The 21239-nt window shown below is 49.1% G+C and overlaps 1 protein-coding gene across 4 annotated transcripts in view; it reads right to left on the reverse strand.

The window, feature by feature from the left end:
* Window positions 1-21239, reverse strand: part of HDA14 (histone deacetylase 14) — a 185636-nt gene that overhangs the window by 131570 nt on the left and 32827 nt on the right. The window lies entirely within an intron of this gene.

Genomic DNA, 21239 nt, shown 5'->3' on the forward strand with positions numbered 1-21239 from the left:
GCACTGAGGAGCACCCATTATAGAGAGCACTACACACACTATCCACGCCACAACCTGCAACCTGTAACACCATGGGATACCCAATAAGACATCACAGCCCTCAAGTGGCTTAATATCAAATTCTTCCGCATCCACATAACTCTGAATGTGCAAAGTGCAGTTCAAGGCCTTACTCGCTGCTGCCCTCGCATTCTCCCCTACGCACACTCTGCATCCCCCTCCCTCGCCATCGCTCTCCCTCCCAGCCCCCCTCGTGCTGTCTGCCTTGCCCGGCCGCTGCAGCAACAGAGCGCAGTAGCCAACGCGCCGCCGCCCTCGCGTTGCCTGCCCTACCTTGTCCTACCCGCCCGCTGCCTGCATCAGCACCAGCGTGCAACAGCCTCAGCCCGCAGCCCGACTTCAGCATTGCTGCCCCAGCCCGCCTCGTTTCCCCTCCTCCCCTCCTGCCGCGCCTCAACCCGTCCACCCCAACTTCATATTCGCGGTTTTTCTGCACCACATCCCCCTCCCCCCGCCCCCCTGGTGTGGCTCGGCTGATTTCGTCAGCATCTTCATCGCGCTCGGCTAGCAGAGGGCCATCGCTTGTCATCGACATTTCGCCCTTTCTTCACGGTAGTAGACACTGATGGAGGCTCATGCTCCACCTCAAAGGGACTCTCAGGAAGCCCCCTCGCCCGACCCCGCAAAGCCCACCATCCAACTTGCTCTCTCGCCGACGGAGCAAGCGAGCCTCGCAACAGAGGTGCAACGCTTGCAGGCGACTTCCGTCATCTGCAAGATTCTCAGCACCAGACCCAATAGAGGAGAGATGCGCGACCTTCTCCAGACCCGCCTCCTCGCCGAGGTTGGCAGGATCTTGGAAGTTCAGTTCCTCGGACACGGCTACTATTAGATAGAGTTTGAGACCTCCAAGATGGCGTCCAAGGTCATCGCGATGAGTCCCTTGGCCATCATAGCAGTTTGAGCCCATTTTCGACAGTGACAGTAGCCTCTGTAGCTGCCAAGGCGGCCGGCATCCCCATAGTACGTGTTCTGGTTTGGAACACCCACACTCTCCCAAAGGTCATCTACTCCCTAGGGTGAGTGGAGGTTGGTTCCGTCAGAGCGTGGAGTATTCGGGCCTCCCGAATCAGTGTTTCATTTACAGACAAATGGGCCATTTGGCTAAGGCCTGTCCTCACAGGAGACCTCGACCTGCAGCGCAGGCGCAGCCTACCAAGGCTGAGCATGCCCAACAGCCACACACATAGGACGCACAGGCTAGTACCTCGACTAAGACCAGCGATGAGACAGCTGACGGTTGGCAGCAGGTTCCTGTCCGCCGCCGACAAGGGAGGGCTCGCCCCACTGCTCCCCCAGGTGGCCGACCTGCTACAGCTCAGCAGCACTGGGTTCCAATAGGGAACCGTTTGACCCCCTTCAGCAGGACCCGCCTGAACAGGCCCCGTCCACTTCAGTTCCTCCACCTCCACCTTCTCCCTCAGACGCTACCGCTCCGCCTCCTCCCCCTTTCCCACCTCCGCCTCGCGTCCCCCCTTTCTCCCCGGTGGGGCCCACAGCCTCATCTCCCGACCCCGCCACCACTCCTCTTCAAACGAAGGGGATTGGACACACGCCTGCGGCAAGGCAATCTCTTGGTAGTGCTTTCGCTACGAGCCATGTGGCTCGAGAAGGACAGCCCCACTTGAGGCCGCCTTTTTGGGTGCAGACTTCTCCTTTTGCAGCAATCCCTAGAGGTTTGACTAGCTTTGACATTCGCACACGTTGGGACTTCTTCGACTATAGTTTCACTCGGTTTCTAGGTGACTCTTCTCCTGACCTGGAGGTGGCTTGCTTTCGCGTCCATATCCTCTTTCTTGCAGCTAGAGGCAGTGAGGCTTTGGACACAGCAGTGGGTTTCTCCTTCCCGTTGATCAGAGTGGACCCAGCACACAGTTCTTGAGTGGCTCCAGACTCAGGCTACTCAGTTCTCACACCACACAAGGGACTTAGGGGTGACAGATCTGGTGCAGACACTTTGGCCTCTAGCCAAGTTCAGCGTGACGCCTCTGGATGCAGTGGGTTGCGGGCACATTGTGGTGCGCTTGTTTGCTAACACTCAGAGCCCTCCTTGTTATGTATTTGTACATGAGGATTCTTGGACAGAGGATGTAGCCCTTCGGGCTGCAAGCTCGGCTTGGGCTTGGGCTTGGGCTTGGGCTTGGGTGGGACAGTCACTTCTTTCGCGCTTGTCTAGAGATCATTAAGATGCGGATTACTCCCCATCCAAACCGGCCTGAAAGATAGCAAGGTTGGCTGCTGTGGCAGCAGCTGTTTTCTCCTAGTGACTCCATGAGGATCATCTCATGGAATGTGCAAGGATTAGGAGGGCCCCAGTTTCAACGTCAGAGGGGTCGGCTGCGTCAAGAGCTTTAGAGATGCCATGTGGGTGGTGAGATTGACATTCTTATGCTACAGTAGCATCATCTTTGTGAGAGTCGCATTAGATGGTGTGGTCAGATTTTGCGTGGTCGCTATGAGACGTTTAGGTCTGCTGCATTTGGACCTGGAGGCATTCAGAGTGGGGTATGTATGACTATTACGGATTCTTTGCAGCACGCCATTGTGGGCAGAGGGATTATTGTGCCAGGCAGGGCTCAGTGAATTACTATGCAGGTTCGGAGTTGCCTCATGGGCTTGCTGAACATCTATGCGCCCAATGCGGCGAGTGCACGTGTAGAGTTTTGGTCCCATATTGCAGAGTCTCTGTCGCAGGCAGAGCAATGGTGCATTGGGGGTGACTTCAACATGTTGAAGGACCCCTCTGACATGATTGGAGGTAGCCACACCACTGTGCATGGAGTTGAGTTGGCAGCTTGGGAGAGGTTATGTATGACTATGCAAGTTCCTAATGTGTGGCAGCACTCTAGCTTTGTGAGGCCTCCAGACAACCTAGCCTTCTCTCGTTCGGACCGCAGAGTAGGAGGAGTGAATCTATCTCGGATAGATCGCTTCTACACTAGTGACCATTTCTGTGACTTGGGTGGGTCAATTTGCATTCGGGCTGGGACTTCTTTTTTGGACCATGCACCAGTCATCCTCACAATGACAGATAGACAGAGGAGGGGGAGTACGATGCTTCGCATCCCTGAGAGGGTCTTGCTAGGCTCTGCGCTCAGAGAGCGAGTGGTGGCTCTTTGGACAGAGGGCTTAGACTTGCAGGACTCTCCTGCTGACAGAGTGGCCTCTGGACTAGCTCAACATAGTCGGCTTTTTCTCCAGGAGTCTACGGCCCGCCTAGCTGCAGCGAGAGAGGAGAAGCAGTGTCTCCGACGGGGCGTTGCTTCCTTGCAGAGGATGCAAGAGCAGCATCCAAATAGTCCTTGGTTCGAGGCGCAGTTGCAGCAGGCTCGCCAGGAGCTTGCCAGCATAGAGGAGAGACGCCAGTTGAGGAGGCCTAATGGGTCAGTTGCTTCAGAGCCAGAGGACATGCATGCAGTTGCCACCGACTTTTATCGTGACCTGCTCGCAGCAAAGCCTCAATCAGAGCGTGAGGATGCATGCAAAGAGCAGGTGTGGGCACAGACGCCTTGTGTAACGAACTGCTGACATGTCAAAGCCCTAGAGAAGGGGGCCAACTTGCAAATGTCCGCCGAGGGGCCTAAACCCTAAGAAGAACAAGTAACAAAAGAAGAAGTCCTACCAACTTATGGGGACCCCGTCCGATGGGGCTCCAAGTGACATAAAGGATTAAAATAAAGCAAGACCCGCACACACACAAAAATTGATGATGTGGCAGACTTCCGCGTTTTGCGTTGGCTGATGACGTGGCAGGCTGTACGGATTTCTGTAAATTGTGTTGGCAACTTCTTGGCTTTGTTTTTGGACGAGATGCTTTTCAATTTGAAGGCTTTTCACTGTAATTGCTTTTTAGGCCAAGGGCCTTTAAATATGAGGCTAGGGCTCATTCTTTGGCATGCTTCCTGGAGAAGGTGTAGAGTCTGGAGTACCGGCTTGTACTGTGTTGATGCAATATAAAGAAATACCGAAAGGGGAGCCAAGGTTTGGGGCCAATACTCTCTGGGGTGGAATTCTGCCACTCCGTGTCGCGTGTCGTCTCTCTCTCTCAGTTCAATTGTTAATGAAGTGCTAAAAGTCTGTTCAGTCTGTTCTTTTCTATTGGCACGTGGTGCCCGTCTTGTGACACAGGAGATGCGCTGGAGGCTTGAGTTGCCTCTTCAGTCAGAGGAGCTCCACGCGGCCCTCAGAGCACTTCCCCGTGGTAGCTGTCCAGGTGAGGATGGTTTGACTCCCAGCTTCTTCTTAGAGTACTGAGACTTGCTTGGCTCAGATCTCTGCAGCGCTTTTCAGTATATTCTACACACAAGAGAGATGCCTGACAGCTTCAGTGAGGGCCTAATTTACCTCATTCCCAAGGAGGGTGGCTCCTTGGATGAGATTCGACAGTGGCGGCCCATCACCATCCTCAACTCAGCCTACAAAATTCTCGCCAAGGCTCTGAGTTTGAGGATTCAGTCACTTCTAGAGAGCATCATACCTGGGACATAGACAGGTTTTGTCAAGGAGCATAGTATCCTTGACAACATCTTCACTTTTTGGGAGACATCTACCCTCGCACGCCTCCGTGGTGAGGATCTGGTGATACTTCTTCTCGATTTTGAGAAGGCCTACGATAGAGTTGACTGGGACTTTTTCGAGGGCACTTTACGTAGGATGGGCTTCTCAAATGCATGGATCAGAGGTGTGTCAGCTCTTTATAAACGGGCACACAATCAGGTACTTTTGGCAGGTGGTAGAGGAGATCGTTTCATGCTCACACGTTTGGTCAGATAGGCTGCCCTCTTGCCCCCTTCCGCTTTCTGTTTTATGCTGAGGCAATGAGCAGGTTTTTGGCTTCACAGTAGGTTGGTCTTCGTGGCTTAGCGCTCCCTATTCGGGGAGAAGAGCTACTGGATGCTGAGTTTGCAGACGACTCAGTGTTCTACTTGGAGGGCCACGAGGCCAACCTTCACAAGTGTGAGCAGGCTCATGAGACTTTTTGTTGTGCATCAGGCGCACGGATCAACTGAAGAAAGACCGTGGCTCTCTTAGTTGGTAGTGCTCCTACGCCTGATTGGCTGCCAGGTGACAGCTTCAGATGGATTCCCCCAGGGACTACAGTTCGATACTTGGGCTGTCACGTTGGCTTGGACTTGTCTCCTGAGCAGCAGATTGCTCCCCTCCTCCTATCCATCAGGAGGAAGTTGTTACATTGGAGTTCCGCACGACTTTCTTTGACAGGCAGAGTTGTCGTGGCCAACCAGGTGTTGTTGGCTACTATGTGGTACATCACTTCTTGTTGGATCTTTTCGAGTTCTTGCATCAGCCAGGTACAGAGGCTGATCAGGAACTTCCTTTGGTCAGGGCGTGACACTCAAATAGCCCGGGCTAAAGTGGCCTGGCAGGTCATCACTCTTCTTTGTTCTCAGGGAGGGTTGGGGATCATAGACCCAGCACAACGGAGTAGAGCCCTTCTTGGGAAGTTGTTGTCAGAGGATTACTTCCAGGGGAGGAGCCCAGGAAGGAGTTTTTGCTGGAGCGGCTTAGTGCTAGAGTACCTCAGGCTGGAGGCCCCTGGCGACCTTCGACCAAATGGATTTTCACGGAGATGCGCAGAGTTGGCCTCAGCAGGAGACTGGAGGACCGTTTCGCTGCCAGTTTTCTCCGTTCCTAGGAGCAGCTACGGAGAGGCCTAGAGCAGCATCAGCCTACTTACACGGAGGAGCACCTGAGACAACCCCTAGTTTGGAACCCCATGGTTAGCACTCAGAGAGGCCACTTGGTTGGTAGTAGGCCTCATGTTTCTTGGGGTCCCATGGCAGAGGGTCCAGCACACACTTTAGGTGATTGGCTACAGTTTTCACGTTTGTTAGAGGAGCTTCAGAGCATCCAGCTACATGGCATGAGAGGGGTGCAGAGCATGTGTCAGGACATCACAGACGTAGTACCTGCTAAGTGGCTCACACCTCTCGAGTCAGCAACACCCAGATGGATGGGGGCCTTCACATGACTGGAGGTTCTCATTGCAGTTCGGGCTTCCTCAGAGACTGTACCCTCCCTGTTTTCCGAGCTACAGGGTGGGGGTCGCTTACACCGAGTTTCAGTAGAGGCCCCACAGGTGGTAGAGTGCTGTTTTCAGAGGATCCGAGTTGTGGGCATATGTGGGAGGACTTGTGTCATAGATTTCGACCTTATAGCTCTTGAGACTGGACACTGGAGGTTGTGGGCTTGGGAGTGTTGTCCATTGGCACGAGTGCAGTGGGATCCTGGAGAGTGGTTTTGGAGGGACCCTTTCTTCTCAGTCGACCGTCAAGGTGTCCCCTTCTTTCAGTACACTGTTCGACTAGAACGTCACATATTGGCAACACGGAGAGAGGCTCGTCCTGCTGTAGCACCTCATTGACAGGAGGAGGATCTCAAAGCTGATTTCTTGTCACCTTTTTGGGAGAGGTTGTGGGACTCCAAAGTCCAAACAGCCGCGGCGAGTCACTTTGTTCCAGTGGCTGGTTGCACATCGAGCTACAGCAGTTGCGGAGCTGGCTAGTACATAGTGGTCTCTCGGTAGCATGCGCAGCTTGTGACCATCCTGTGGAGAGTCAGCACCATTGTCTTTGAGACTGTCCTTTGGCACAGCAGGTTTGGCTTCGTGTCCTTCGGCTGATGCCAGCTCTTTGCACGGCATGGTAGTATACTTGGGGGGCAGCTGCTTGGTCCACTCTCACGGGCCCGGCACTTCAATTTATGCTATCCTCCACCAGCAGGATGATAGTGATGTAGGGGGGGCGACCTACACTCCAGCCTGCTACAGAGCTTACTCCACAGGAGTGGGGCAGTGAGAGAGAGGAGTGTTGGGAGCTCATCTGCGGCCTGACACTCTGGTTCATCCGGGGGGCCCGCTGCTTCCGCATCTTTGAGGCTCGCCCTTTACCACCAGAGAAGAGACTATTCGAGATTTTTGGCTAGAGCTGATCCACACTCTCAGAGGACAAATCGAGAGACTCCAGGGCAGCTCCGACCGCATGCGGGAGTGTAGAGAGGCTTTCCTTCCACTCTGGCGCCCTGGGCCCTTCTTCACCATGGTCCAGGGTGTGCTGAGATGGCACTACCGCCCACCTGTGTGGCTTTTCCCTCCTCCGATCTCTTGATTTAGCCTCATTGTACAAATGATGTTTTTCATTGGGAGAGTCTCCCCCTTATGTTTGTTGTAGCTCTCTCTAGCAGAGGTGGTTGAAAACTGGTTGTGAAAAACCGGCCATACCAAACTGTGTTCCAGGTACTCGAAATTGACCATAGGCACCCTGAAAACCTCATGTTCCCATACATAGGATTAACCGTGCCTGTTTGCATTGTCCCAAACACATTCTCTAGCATATAACATGTGGAAGGTCCAGCCATAGCTTGAAACATTGAACCACCTCCAAAATAACCAGGATATGTAGTAGGTAACAAGAGGGACTGACACATAGCCTGTTCATTACTCCCTTGACCAATCACAAATGGTTCCTGTCCAAGTAGAGCAAATTTCTTGGGATCAATGGACACCGTTGGTTGCTCAATCACATGGGCTTTCCCTCAAGCATCACGAGAACTTTGTGCATTGGGAACCTCCTTTTCCTGCAACGGCCGTCGGAGCCTAAAAACCATGTGTTGGAGCCTGAAATTCCTGCATCCTTGGGTTATTAGCCAACTGTTGAAACATATTCATGCCGCTACGCAGTTGAGCTCCGAACAACCTGTCCTCTTCTTGAAGAGTTGAAGGAACTTTCTCTAGTCATGTGAGGAAGATCTCTCTTCAGGTACTTGGTCTCTCTTCTCTGCCATATTGACAAGTGTTGCTTTCACCCACAATAAACCACGCTGCACTTTTTGAAGGAAGAGTGACTATCCTGTCGATGGAACCATATAACCAAATGGTCAAACTTATAGGCCTAGATGTGGAGGGTCTTTTTTTTATTATTGAATTGTTAAAATTAAAAAAATTTGAACCTTTTCCATTTAAATTTGGAGTGAAAACCAACTCCATCTCTCTTTAGAGGCTATTGATCCCATCCCCCTCCCCCAAAAGGGGGCCTTTCAAAAAACATGCTTACATTCTCTTTTTCTCTCTCCTCTTTAATCTCTCCAAGACTGCTACATATATCCTCTCTGCCCCAAGCTATGAAACCTACATCTTCTTCTTCGAGCCCACTTTTCCCTCCAAATACCTCTTGCAACAAAGGTTTGAAAACTCCCTTCTCCATTGATCACTCAACCTCACCTTCACAACTCTACATAAAGATGTAGATCTACAACACTAGCTGCTTCTAGAGTGTCTTCATCAACACTTTCCTTGGTCCTTCCCCCCGAAAAGTTCAAGCTAGCAAAGTCATCGATGCATAAAACTAAATCCCAATACACAAACATTGAACAAGGATGAAGATTACAAATGAAAAGTTATCATAGTTGAGATAAAGAAGCGCAGTTTGCAATGTTGCTCTTCATCCGCATGAACAAATGGTAAACCAACCCCAATGTCGAGCCCACCATGTCCATGACACGCAATACATGAACAAGTTGCAAAGCTACCGTAAGGTTGCACCTTCGTCCAAAAGGTTCCCTCTAGGATACATCTTTGTATGTATCTAGTGGTCTCTGCTAAGAATTGTGCATCTGCCCATTTGGGATCCACAACTATTTGCATGAGTGAATCCCTCAACTTGAACAACCTATGGTGCACCAAATGCATGTAGAAAAACCTTGTTTTGAAGGCCGTACCATATACAACAAGTTGTGGCTCCTAAAAATAGCGAGTGCCTAATGCTATTTTCAGAAGAAAGTGGTTCTTTTTGTGGTATTTGACACAATAGTGGGTATCCAAGGAAACTTCCATCCCCTCCCTGTGGGCTGCACATTAGGTCCAAACAATGATGGAAAACTCTATTGACACCCTGTCCCCCATTGCCTTGCAATTTGATGCATTGTTTGTCACAACTTGCACCACATTCTCTACTCCAGCCTCAATGATAGCCTACCAGATATGCCTATATCTAAACTACCCTATATATGATCCGCTTCTAATGCATGCAAAAAGTTTGTCCCAAGGCAAGATGACACAAGTATATTGATAATGTGTTGTCTACAAATGTCACTCCAGCCGTCTGAAACGAAGGTGCACCCAAACTGCCGCCACCCAGCTTTTACTGGCACCCATGCCCTATCAATCAAGGCCATCTGCTCATCCTCTTGTAGTTTAGACCAATCCATGACTCGGGGCAATTTCCACTGGTCAGTCCTCAAGACGTTGAAGAAGATATTGCAGTCAATAAAAGTGCAAGCAATCTCTATCTCAGTCACCTTCTGTCGCTCCTTCACCTAAGACTGGGCATGCACACGCGAGGACAAGGTTGTCTCCTGTGGCCCACTGGTATCCCTTGAAACGGTAACATTCTATGTAGAAAGTTAAAACATCCTCATCCTCTTGCATACATGAGCCATCTTCCTATTGGCATGTAGCGGCTATGAACTAGGCCCAAAACTTATCTGATCCTGTGTGGCTATCTCCGAGCTCTCCAAGAAGGGCATCATGAAGAGCATCCAATGTGGACCATGCCCTTGTTTCCTACTGCCATCACAATAGATCTTTCTGTTATCAATTATCTTTCGTCATTGGAAGCACCTTCTTGCATGCTCTACAATTGGCAGTCGTATCAATTCCTGTCAAGTGTATGACGACTCAAGTAATAGGCATCGTCTGCTGAGTCCCACAATACTTGCATTGGCATCGTCAAGTGCCTGATTCGGTTAGATTTGGATTCTTCACAATGGCGAGCATAACGGTATGGGTGCTCTAGATGGATTGGCATCACGAGGCATGGCGAGTTTGGCCCTCTCTGCACTTCTTGCACTCTCTACACATTGCCAGGATGCTCTCTGGTTATTTTGCACACTCCAGAGACTTCAAACTATAATAATAGGGCTCAAAAAGCCCTCGCTCCACTTAGATGATCTCACACAAATAGTCAGGCAGCAAATTGTTTGTTGAAAAACGTCGTACATATGGATCCTATCCGTACAGTACGGATCAATACCAATCTGTACCGTATAGAAGTGTCGTAGGGATGGGATTTGCACCTACGTATGGGACTACCTTGCAACGAAGAAGACTCGTACCATATATCTTCCATGAATAGTAGGAAGAGAGCTGAACCATGGTGGGTCCTTCACAAGAGAGGAGTGGAGGATAACTCTAATAGAGGGGGTTCGATGGTGTGACCCTCACCAAGTAACAATCCCAGTCTCCTCCCAATCTCTACAATATATGGTCAAAATATTAAGCAAGATCTAGTAAATCTGACTGTGACTCCATGACCCTCATCCAGACCAGAGAGGTCCATGCCCTTTCTCCATGTGTAAACATAGAGAAGCTCTGCTCCAATCCAAAGGTCTCAGTGCCAGTATCTCATATGTCTCAAAGAATCTCTGAAATAACCCCTCCCCAATGAAAGGATATCCACAATCATGATGGAGTGAAGGCTACCTTGAGATAGTATCTAAGCTCTAAGGTGGAGAACCTAATTTCAATACCTTGTAGACCAAACAATAAGACTTTAGAGTCCAGACCAGAGAGGTCCATGCCCTTTCTCCATCTGTAAAATCGAAGAAAGCTCTGCTCTATCCAATGGTCTCTATACCCGTATCTCTCATGTCTCAAAGACGCTCTGAAGCAACCCCTCCCCAATGGAAGGATATCCACAATCATGGTGTTAGACCTGGAGTGAAAGGCTTCCTCGAGATAGTATCTAAGCTCTAAGGTGGAGAACCTAATTTCCACCACCTTGTACAAACAATAAGCCTTTAGAGTCCAATGTTGTCACTAAATCATAGATTGCAGGAAGAGTATATGCAGAAATATTGACCCCAAGAGGAGAGCCACTAGGATCAATTAAATCATATCAAAAGCAATGCAAGCACTACTCATGCAAGGTGCTTCGTTGACAAGTCAAATCATGGCTGGATTGGACAGCCCAAGTGCCAACAAGGAGACTCCCATGAGCCAACATTCACATGAAATACAGACTACGCCCACTGTTGTCGAGTCCCAAATACAAGACCAAAAACTACGCAAGCAATATCTGTAAAATCTTCTGGTCAAGCCAATGTTGCATACGGTGAGGAATATAGGGACTATCATGAGAAAGCAAATAACGTGCTTGAAATTGAAACAATAGCCTCTGGTGTCTGACAAGGAGGTACGGTTACCCATCTCAACATATATTTGATTAACAGGGTGATAGAAAGCCTTTTGGACAAATGTGATAGCAACAGCTCCATCATGAAAAAATGACAAAGATGCATTCTATCTTGAGATTTGAATGATTCAATCGTCCAAGATTTTTTTCCTCAAGGTTTAACTTCTCAAGTTTGAATCACGCTGCTGCTCCCAGGCTGTAGCACAATACATCAAATGGCCTTAAAATCACCTGCTGTTTGAACCAGCTCTTGCCTGCGTCACAGTCTGAGCCTGAGCCTAACGCACCGGGCAAGGTCTTCAACGAGGGCAAGCCTTCGCCAGATGCCCATGTGACAACAAATGAAACACTAATTGAGGAGTCCCAAGTATTCAACTCTCTGTTTAATACAACCAATACGGCAATACCAACTGTCCAAAGTGGTATCCCCTTCAACAGGACAAGGGGATCTAGAATCAAAACCCCAAGACAGTGGGGAGTGCCAACTATCCTGCAAAAGATGGAGGTCATTTGTAGACAGTCAACTCCGCTGGAAGGCTCGCTCTCTCTTCCGGTGACAAGAAAGTCAAATGGAAGACCCTACGGAGGCGGGAAAGGGGGCTTCTACAAAGTTTTTGTGAGATAGAGAAGCCAAGCCCTCCATCTGTGTCTGTGACTGCTAGCGATAGAGGAGAGGGTGTGGGAGCAAGAAAGAAATTTGTGGGAGTGATTGTGTGGTATTACGTGAGCAAGTCAATGAGAATGTGTGTACGAGCGTATGAGGGAAAGCGGCAGGTGATGCAAAGTTTGCAGCTGAGGTGGAAGAGGTCGTAGAGCGGGTGAATCGTGGAGCAGCGGTTGGGGTAAGGGGGCACGCGAGCTGCAGATTGTGCCGCAAAATGGTCCATGATTCAGGGCTGAATTCACGGGCAGCTGCACAGTTGAAAGGGCAAGCGAGGGGATGAGGGCAGCGAAATGAGCTAGAGCACAAAGAATTTTACTTACTGATGGCTTTTTTTGAACCTGCCATACAACAAGACTTCAATACTTTGTAGAATCTATTGGGTAGAGATCTCTCCATGATCACAAAGAAAAAAATCTATGGTTCACATACATAGACATTCTAGGACCTCATCCCTCCAAATGCAATGCTAATCTTCTTTGCTAATGAGATTTCAACTAGCCCACATTGATGGCTTAAACACAACTCTCTCTAAAAACGAAAAATGACTTGAAGCTCGCTGTCCCTGCCTCTCCTGATCCCCCTTGTACGCTGTCTCCTCCCTGCCCTCGTGTTGCACCCCCCCCCCCGCCGCATCCTTATCCATTAGCCCCCATCCCCCCTTCGCTCTTGCAAGCTGTTTGTGGGCTGTTTTCAGCCTGTTGGTGGTCTACATCAACGCCTCCGTCCTCTTCTCTACAGCAACAGACACAAAATGGCGGCCCCTACTCCATCTCAGAGGGACTCTACTAAAGTCCCCCTCGTCCGACACCACGGAGCTGACCCTTCGACTTGCTCTTTCGCCAGAAGAGCAAGCGAGCTTGATGGCCAAGGTGGAATGGCTCCAAGCCACCTCGGTCATTTGTAAGATTGTTGGCACATGGCCCAGTTGAGGCGAGGTTTAGAACTTGCTCCAAGCCCAACTCCTCATCGAAGTGGGCAAGATCAGTGATGTGCAAATTCTCGAGAGAGGTTATTGATTTGAGTCTCCAAAGATGGTAGCCAAAGTGATATCGATGAGCCTGCTAGGTATCCGGGCGGCTCGAGCTTGCTTTAGACAGTGGCACCACGGCTTCGACCCGACTTCAGATCTGCTTGAGGAGACCTCCACCTCCCTCCCCCAATACCCCCCTCACCACCAGGTCTGACCCTCACCACCATCAATCCCCCCCCACCCCCTTCTCTCCCCAGCAACTAGATCTGAGCGCATTCCTGCCCTTGAGTGCTCCCATCGCACAGGGGACCTTGGGATCACTAATTTGGTGCAGACTTTATGGCCGCTGGCCAAGTTCCCAGTGACATTGCCCAATGCCACAGGCTACAGACACATTATTGTTCACTTTTTTGCAGATGCACAGTTATCCCCTTGCTATGTATAAACTCATGAGGACTCTTGGGCAGAGGATGTGGCTTAGAGGACTGCATAGGCATCTTGGGCCTTTGTGGGGCACGTGATGCAGACTCGTTTGTGTCAGGGTCATCCAAACCGGCCTCGAAGATTGCTTGCTTGGCTGCTCCAATAGTATCGGTTTTCTCTCACTGACCCCATGAGGATTGTCTCATGGAATATCCAGGGCCTTGGATGCCCACAATTTATGCGCCATCGGGGTCGGTTGAGACAGGAGCTCCAGAGATGCCTTCTGGGTGAACCTATTGATATTCTTATGCTACAGGAGCATCATCTGTGTGAGAGTCGCATTCGGTGTTGTGGATACATTCTGCGAGGCCGATATGAGACATTTTGATCAATTTCTTTTGAGCCTAGTGGCATTTAAGGAGACAACTATTGCGGACTCATGGCAGCAGGCCATTGTGGGTAGAGGTATTATTGTGCCAGGTACGGCCAGTGGGTCACCATGCAAGTTCACGGTAGCCTTCTGGGCTTCCTCAACATTTATGCGCCCAATCATGCAAGTGCACGGGCTGATTTTTGGTCACATATTGTGGAGTCCTTGCCTCACGCAGAACAGTGGTGCATTGGGGGGGACTTCAACATGCTAGAGGTCCCCTTGGATAGGACTGAAGCCCTGCTCCTGTTCATGGGACTAAGTTGGTTGCTTGGGGGTGACTATATATGACTTTGAGGATTTTGGATGTATGGCAGCATGCAAGCTTTGTACGGCCCTCAGATAGCCTCTCTTTCTCTCAACCTGACCGCAAAGTAGGGGGCGTGAATCTACCTAGGAGAGATCGTTTTTATGTTAGTGACCACATCTGTGACCTGGGAGGATCGGTTTGCATTTTGGCACAAACTACTTTTTCCGATCATTCGCAAGTGATTCTTATTGTGTTAGATAGACAGAGGAGGGGCAGTGTCATGCTATGTATCCTAGAGAGGATTTTGCTCGATAGAGAGCTTAGAGAGCACATTGTGGCACTTTAAACGCAGTGTTTGGACGCGCAGGGGGACCCTATTGTTAGAGCCGCCACTGGTCTTGTGGAGCTTAGTCGCTTCTTCCTCCAAGAGTGCAACTTGCTTGGCTGTGACTAGGGAGGAGGAGAAGCGACTCCGACAGGGCATTGCCTCCCTACAACGGATGCAAGAGCGCAACCCAGGCAGCCCTTGGATGGAGTAGATGCAACAGGCTCGGCAGGAATTGATCACCATCAAGGAGCGGCGCCACGAGTTTGCCTTTCATTGTCAGGCTTCTCAATGGACTCACGTGGGCGAAAGAGTTAATGGTGAGTTTTTGAGATTGTGGGTCCTCACCATGCGCACACCACTGTTGGCCAGCTGACGAAGCTCGATGGGTCTATTGCTACAGAGCCCGAAAATGTGCGTGCGGTTGCTACTGACTTCCACCGTGACTTGCTTTCAGTCGAACCACAATCGAAGCATCGAGATGCATGTAGAGAGCACGTGTGGGCATAAATGCCTTGTTTACTAACTGAGGAGATGCGCCAAGCTTCTTCTTGGAATATTGGAAGGTGCTTGGTCGAGATCTTTGTAGTGCTTACCAGGACATTCTGTACATTGGGGAGATGCCAGATAGCATGAGTGAGGGATCGATCTATCTTATCCCGAAGGAGGGAGGCTTCTTGGACGAGATTCGGCAATGGCAACCCGTCACCATTCTCAACTCAGCCTACAAAATCTTAGCAAGGCTCTGAGTTTAAGAATTCAGCCGCTACTTGAGAGCATCATACATGAGACTTAACGAGCTTCCACAGATCTAAGCTAGTGCCGTCAAACCTCTTGATTTCAAGGAGGGATTTAGTATCACTGCTACTAAAAGCATTAGTAGCCATATTTTAGCAATGTACCAAAGATACAAATGCTGCAATTTATCACAGTAAATAATCAGCTGAATATTCAGCCAAATAGAGTCCGATTTCTCACCAAGCTAGAGACCAAGGATCACTACCACTATGTCCAAATACATGTGCAGCAGTAAAAGTGACGATTTTCAGCAGAGAAGCTGCAATTTCAGCAAACATAACATGCATACATCACCATCGAGTAATTCCCACTTCAATATCACCAAAAAATACATTTGCAACAATCCCAGATCTGTTAATGAGCTCTTCTCACAAAGTGTTGATGTGGCATGACCACCCGAGATTGGAACCGATGACATGGACTGCTGTATGGAAGCCCCTGACTTTGTGTTGACATACTGACATGGCAGACAGTACGGATTTCTGCGTTTTACGTTGACAGCTGCTGGCGTGGTAGACTACGGATTTCTGCCATATGCGCTGGCTGCTTTTTGAGACAGATTTTGGACTAGAAGCTTTTGAGTTTATTGCTTTTGGGGCTCTGCTTTTGGGGCATCCCTTGTAAGAATAACTAAGACCCTTGGGGCCCAGCGCTTTTTGAGACAGATTTTGGACTAGAAGCTTTTGAGTTTATTGCTTTTGGGGCTTTGCTTTTGGGGCTCTGCTTTTGGGGCATCCCTTGTAAGAATAACTAAGACCCTTGGGGCCTCACTCTGCAAAGCATCTAGAAGCAAAGTCTGAGAGAAAAGGTCCTACGGGTGTTGTACTTTGCTCAAGCATTAATATAAAAACAAATACCAAAAGGGGCGCCAGATTTTTGGGGCCAATACCTCTAGGCACGGAACTACGGCGGGCCGTGTCGACTTCAATTATTAAAGTGTGATAAAGTTGTGAAGTATTTTAAGTGATTCTCTCGTATGTCGTGCCAAATTTCCGACTTGGGGTGCCCAAGTCTATAACAGTGGTATCACAGCACAACCAATTTCTCTTCTACCACACATGGATTCAAACGACGAATCCCACAAGAATCAGACGAACCAACCCGACAACTCTCGAACGGGTGAAAGTACAGGAAATTCAAAAAGAACAACAGATAAAGAAGACGGGCCACCTCGGCCTACGGAGTATCAATTGATGGAGATGCAGTGTCAACAGGTGGAAGAATTCGGATCGTTTATTTGTCAAAGGAGCCTCGGGAAAGCATTGGGTGCTTGTAAAAGACAATTTAGAGAGATTTCCCGCAAGGAAGCACAAAACAAAGAATTCAGCGAGCTGCAATTTCTCGCCAAGTTTTACAAAGAGCTCTAAAGTGTGTGGAAAGTCAATGTTTACTTGCAATTTTGCCTGTGAAGACTTCTACTGTGGTTATGTTGCCGAAATCGGGTTAGAGTAAAGGAATTTCAGCCCGATAAAAGTGGGACAGCTTGTAGAAGTTTATAGGTTTTTCTCAAGTATAATAAGAATAAAGAAATACCGAAAGAGGCGCCAATCTTTGGGGCCAACAGGGTGTCGTTGTCTACTTGGTAGCGCTCTAGCTACCAAGCCGTGGTTTGTCTTGAAGTGTTGAATTCCAGTCATAGGCTTATTCGTGAAGTTCCTTTGTGTCGTAAAGTTATCGAGTGAAAGCCATCGTCTACCGGCCTATGGGCCAGTTTTATGGCACCCCATCGATGAAGTGCATTCCCATTGGTAGAAAGCCATCGATTCCCCAATGAAGCCAGCCCTCAAGAAATCTCCTGTCCCACCGATGTTTCCTGAAGATGAACTTGACAACGTTGACGAAAGACGAGTCAACCAACTTTTGGGGGCAAAGAAGCAACTGAAGAAACACAACAAGGGAACTGACTACCCTAGTTATTTGGGCCGTCAATCTTCTTTTGTGAATGCAAGAAAACAGAAGAAGCATGTACGCTTCGAAGGATTGTCCAATTCGTCCTCATCCTCTTCTGATAGCTTGGACAGCTCATCCTCTTCTGATTCGAGTGATGAGGACAGAAAGGACAAGAAACGACGAAAGAACCAGAGATTGGGAAAGAAAAGAAGATCCCGACACTTTTCTGACAGTTTTGATGAGGATTCATCCTCTTCTGAGAGTTCGGAGTCCGATGACCATATGTTCTATTAAAAAAGGAAGCACTTTTACAGAGCCAACCAATATGATTTTCTCGAGGATAAGGGCAAGAAGACAAAGGAATTCAAGGAGGTGGACAGACAATAAAGTTTGATATTTCTTAGGTTTTCGAAATGCGCACAATGCCCTCTCTTTTATTCAACGGTTTGACATAGCTTTTTTTGGAGGCCACTATACAATGCACTCCAAGATTAGAAGGGAAGTATCTTATTTAAAAGGAAATGCACGGACATGGTAGTCCACTCTTCTGTTAAGAAAAGAAGCACCGACAAAGTTGTTGAAGTTCAAGAGACTCTTTAGTTCTTCGTGGCTCACTCAAGAATACGAACGAGATGTCATTACTGCCTGATTGCCTGGAATCATCTTCGGATGACCAAGGCAAAAGCTTTGGATACTTATTGTGAAAGATTTTGGGATGTTTTTCTACCTGCTTCATCCTTTAAGAAGGTCAGTTTCAAGCAGCAAATCGAGCGATTCTGCTGTGGACTACCCAAAGAGATACGAGACTACTACTTGTTACAGAAATCTGAGTCCATACAGCAGTTGATGGGACATGCTAAGCAAGGCTTTGCTATGCATTCGGGTAGCTTAGCTTATCCATCAGATCAACCTTCAACAAGTGATAACAAAAGCAGACGACAGAAAGATACATGACCTCGACTGACAGAGGAACTGAAAGACGAATATCTCAAAACAGGAAAGTGTTCTGAATGTGGGGAACAAGGACATATATATATGCGGTGCCTCAAAAAGGCACAAGAATGAGACCAACTAACAGATTGAAAATAGAACTGGGCGAGGAGATACTCGCTCCAGAATAGATACTGGATAGAAAATTGAAAGAGATACTGATGTGTTGACAGTATTTTTTTTGTAACTTTATGAATGAAAGATTTTGACCCTATTTGTGAACAAATAACAAGTGAAATTGAGAATGAGATGATGAAGAATTTGGAGCAATGACAGCTCCAGAATGAACCCGACCACGATTCGAGATAAGAATCATGAATTTTGAATCCCCTGAATTTTAAATCATGATGATGACTTATGATGAATCGCTGAATGAAACTGTGGTGGGCGCATCAAGAGTTTCCAATGGGATAAGATGGCCACACACCGAAAAGATGACTAGGACTGAATAATTGAAACACTTTGCTCAGAATGAACTCAGTGTCTGATTGATGGATTGGAATTCCCGGAAATGATTACTCACACATGTGATTGTGTTTGAGTGCAGGATTGAAAGATGGAATGATTGACGAAATGACTGCAGCATTTCAATCTTGAAAAATCTATGGACATGATCGCAATAAGGATTAGTTGGTCCAACATCAGCGAGCTCCGGTGTGGATCTAGATGCGATTACTAAATACGTTGCCAGGAAACATGCTCCTAGGTCAGAATGAATTTTATATGATGATTTGAATGTGATATGATGTAGCTATCGTCTTTGTACAAGTGTTGGATTTGTGTCGTCTAGTGCGTCAATACTTAGAGTCAGTGTCTATTGAACTTGTTTATGGCTTAGTGTCTGATTTTGCAGGTGTAATCGAGGGCCAAGCAGCGCTTACGGGGGGAAGAGCGCGGGGGGGAGGGGAGCAACACAGTGAGCGTTCATGTTGCATGGACATCCGCTAGATGGGGTTTTCAAATGCATGGATTAGAGGAGAGTCAGCTCTCTACAGGTGTGCACACAGTCAGGTGTTGTTGGCAGAGGGAAGAGGGGAACGCTTTATGCTCACACAATTGGTTCGACAAGGCTACCCTCTTTTCAAATGCATGGATTAGGGGAATGTCAACTCTCTACAGGTGTGCGCACAGTGAGGTGTTGTTGGCAAAGGGAAGAGGGAAACGCTTTATGCTCACACAATTGGTTCGACAGGGCTACCCTCTTGCCCTTTTCCTGTTTCCCTTCCATGTTGAGGCCATGAGCAGGTTCTTGACCTCACAAGAGGTTCGTTTGCGTGGTCTATAGCTGCCTATTCGAGGAGAGGAACTTTTGGACGCTAAGTTTGTTGATGTCTTTGGCATGTTTTTGGAGGGCCGAGAGGCCAACTTGCACAAGTGTGAGCAGGTTCTTGAGATATTATGTTGTTGGTCGGGAGCAATGATCAACCAGCGGGAGACAATGGCTTTCTGGGTTGGTAGTGCTGCCATGCCCGATTGGTCACCGAGAGAAGGCTTTAGGTGGATTCCTCCAAGGACACCAGTACGCTACTTGGTATGTCAGGTTCGTTTGGATCCGTCTCCAAAGCAACAGATTGCTCCCCTCCTTTCCATTAGGAGGAAACTGCTCCATTGAAGCTTGGCACGGCTTTCTCTTGCTGGCAGGGTTGTGGTGGCCAACTAGGTGTTGTTAGCTACTATGTGGTACATCACAACTTGCTGGATTTTCTCGAGCTCTTGCATCAGCCAATTGGAGCCGCTGATCACGAACTACTTGTGGTCAGGGCGAGACACACAATCGGCTCGGGCCAAGGTGGTCTCCTGACAGGTCATCACTTTACCTTGCTCTCAGGGGAGTTGGGGATCATCGACCCAGCACGGCAGAGTAGCTCCCTCCTTGGGAAGCTTGTGGTCAGAGGACTTCTTTCAAGGGAGGATCCCTCAAAGAAGTTGCTAGATCGGATTTGGGCTTGGGTCCCACAGACGGCCCAGGCAAACTCTGCGCATCTCTGTGAAAATCCAGCGGGTGGAAGGGCTCCATGGGCAGGAGATGGGAGGACCACCTTGCTGAGAGCTTGCTTCGATCTTGGGAGCAGTTGCAAGGTGGCCTTGAGCAACACCATCCCACATGCATTGAAGAGCGTTTGAGGAAACCACTCGTTTTGAACCCTATGGTCAGCACACAGCGAAGCCACATGGTTGGTAGCAGACCTCAATGTCTCTTGGGTCCCATGGCAGAGGGTCTAGCCCGCTCTTCTGGGATTGGCTGCAGTTCAGATTACTTTCTCTTCAGAGCATTCAACTACGAGACATGAGGGGTTTTCACTTTGCAGACCATGTGTCAAGATATTGTAGAGGCTATACCTGCAGCGTGGCACACCCCTATGGAGCTACCGGTTGGATGGGGGCTTTCATGCAACTGGAACTCCTCATTGCAATTAGGGCTTGCTCAGACACAGGTTGCTGCCCATTCTTCGAGGTTCAGAGAGAGGGCCACCCCCACAGAGTCACTGCCGAGGCACCAGAGGTGCCTAAGTGCTGCTTTCAGTGGATCAGAGTTGTGGGCATCAATGGGAGGACTTGTGTCATAGACCCCAACCCGTCAGATCTTGAGTCGGGACACTAGTGGCTCTGGGCTTGGGAAAGCCGCCCTCTAGTGCGAGTGCATAGGGACCCGGGGGAGTGGTTTTGGTGGGATCCCTTTACTCTAGCCCATCACCCGGGGACCCCTTTCTTCCAGTACACAGCTCGGCTGGGTCGTCACATACTGAGCGCGAAGTGAGGCTCATCCTGCTGCAGCGATTCACTGGCAGGAGAGGGTCTCATGTCTGAGTACTTGGCAGGATCCCGAGCGCTTGTGGGACAGCAGACAGCCTAGGCGAGTTACCCAGTTCCAGTGGCTAGTTGCACATTGAGCATTGCAGTCAGGAGTTGGTTGGTGCACAATGGTCTCTCGGCAGTATGTGTCACCTACGACCATCCTCTTGAGACTCAGCGTCACTGTCTGTGGGACTGCCCCATGGCACAAGTTTGGCTTCGGAGTCTTCGGCTGATGTCTGCAATCTCTACAACCAGCGAGTACACTTGGGGTGCTGCAGCTTGGTCCACACTCTCGGGCCCAGCACTTGAGATGGCTTCAGTCAGGAGGATGATTGTGATAAAGGAGGGCCGGCCTACACTCCAGCCAGCTAGAGAGTTAGTCCCTCAGGAGTGGAGCAGAGATAGAAAGTGGTGTTGGGAACTCATCTGCTGCTTG

Source organism: Adiantum capillus-veneris, chromosome 25 (assembly GCF_014529385.1).
Source record: "Adiantum capillus-veneris isolate H3 chromosome 25, ASM1452938v2, whole genome shotgun sequence".
Taxonomy (NCBI): Eukaryota; Viridiplantae; Streptophyta; class Polypodiopsida; order Polypodiales; family Pteridaceae; genus Adiantum; species Adiantum capillus-veneris.